This window comes from Ixodes scapularis, unplaced genomic scaffold, assembly GCF_016920785.2.
Source record: "Ixodes scapularis isolate PalLabHiFi unplaced genomic scaffold, ASM1692078v2 PGA_scaffold39__5_contigs__length_11793443, whole genome shotgun sequence".
Classification (NCBI taxonomy): Eukaryota; Metazoa; Arthropoda; class Arachnida; order Ixodida; family Ixodidae; genus Ixodes; species Ixodes scapularis.
Window position 1 is genome coordinate 9,803,457 of NW_024609867.1, and position 1,504 is coordinate 9,804,960.

Below are 1,504 nucleotides of genomic sequence, written 5' to 3' on the forward strand. Positions count from 1 at the left end.
GGGGATCACGTGTTGTGATACCAGCGTCTCCGCGGCCTGAGTCCTTGACTCTTGTACACTCAGGACATCGTGGAATCGTGGCCATGAAAGTCAGTGTCAGAAGTTACATGTGGTGGCCAGGAATTGACAAAGATATTGAATTATGTGTGGCGGAACGTGCCCAATGTCAAACAAACCAGAAAACCAAGATAAAAGTACCGATGACAAATTGGGAACGACCATCAACAGAATGGAATACGCTTCACATGGACTTTTCGGGTCCAGTGGAAGGGAAAGTATTTCTGGTCGTTGTAGACGCATACACCAAGTGGCTGGAGGTGCGAGTAGTTAGCAGCATGGCATCAAGCGCTGTAATCAAGGAGCTGCGGGGATTATTCGCCACATTTGGAGTGCCAAAGAAGGTTTGTTCAGACAACGGGGCTGCGTTCATCTCAGAATAAATTGCGACGTTTTACCGCATGAACAACATCATCGCAGTCACGAGCGCACCTTACCACCCGGCAACCAACGGGCAGGCTGAGCGTTTTTCCTTTAAAAAGTAAGCTCAAACAAGCTGTATCTAAAAAAGGAAGGGAAGACCTGTCGTGCGTGTTGTCACGTTTCCTATTCAAGCAACACACGACAGTGCATGCAACAACGGGCAAGACTCCTGCTTGGATGATATACGGCCGAGAATTGCTTTCTGCACTGGATCGACTCAAGTCATCCCTCTTCAAGCAGTTGTCTGAAGAAAACAGAGATATCCACAAATTTACTCGTGGACAACCCGTGTGGGTTCGACTGTTCCCAAACGAGCGAAACTGGATGCCGGGGTCCATCGCACGCCGCGCCGGACCACGATCCTGGATGGTTGACACAGAGCGGGGTCAAGTCAGACGACATCTAAAGCATATTCGACATCGCGCTCCGAATTCGAGCTGCTGGGAGACACAGTCGCCACCACCAGTTTGGGACATGTGCTTACACAATGGCCAGGGCACACATTCGGGCGCGAACGGTCCAGAACAAACAACTAAACAGCACACCACAGACGACGACGTTTGCCCATTACCAACAGTGGGATCTGCCTTGTCAACCGCGACGTGGGTGAGCTCCCGAGCGTGTCGACCACAGGACAGATACGGTGCCCACGTCTAAAGAGGTGTCCAAACAGGACACTACAAAACGCACGACTCCGACAAATCGTGAAAATTGAAGCGGACGCGCCCGCTTCGCGCCCGCTTCAATTTTCACGATTTGTCGGAGTCGTGCGTTTTGTACACTCTAAAAAAAAAGGGAGCAGTACTTCCTCCCTTAAAGGAGGAACTCGCGTGTCCCTTATATTGCTCTATAAAGGGAGGAAATTTCCTCCCACGAAACGGGGAGGAAATGTGCTCCCCTAAGAAGGGAGGAAAGTTGCCACCTTTTTTTCTCTCAATGGAGGAAACTTCCTCCCCTCGTGTAAGTGATATAGCTTTCAACAGATGGCGCTCAAAACGGCAAAAAGAAAAAAAAAAGTCGGAGA

At 50.1% G+C, this 1,504-nt stretch overlaps 1 pseudogene; it reads left to right on the forward strand.

The window, feature by feature from the left end:
* Positions 1 to 395: 395 nt before the first annotated feature.
* On the forward strand, positions 396 to 1,137 carry LOC115331465 (annotated as a pseudogene).
* The last annotated feature ends 367 nt before the right edge of the window (positions 1,138 to 1,504 follow it).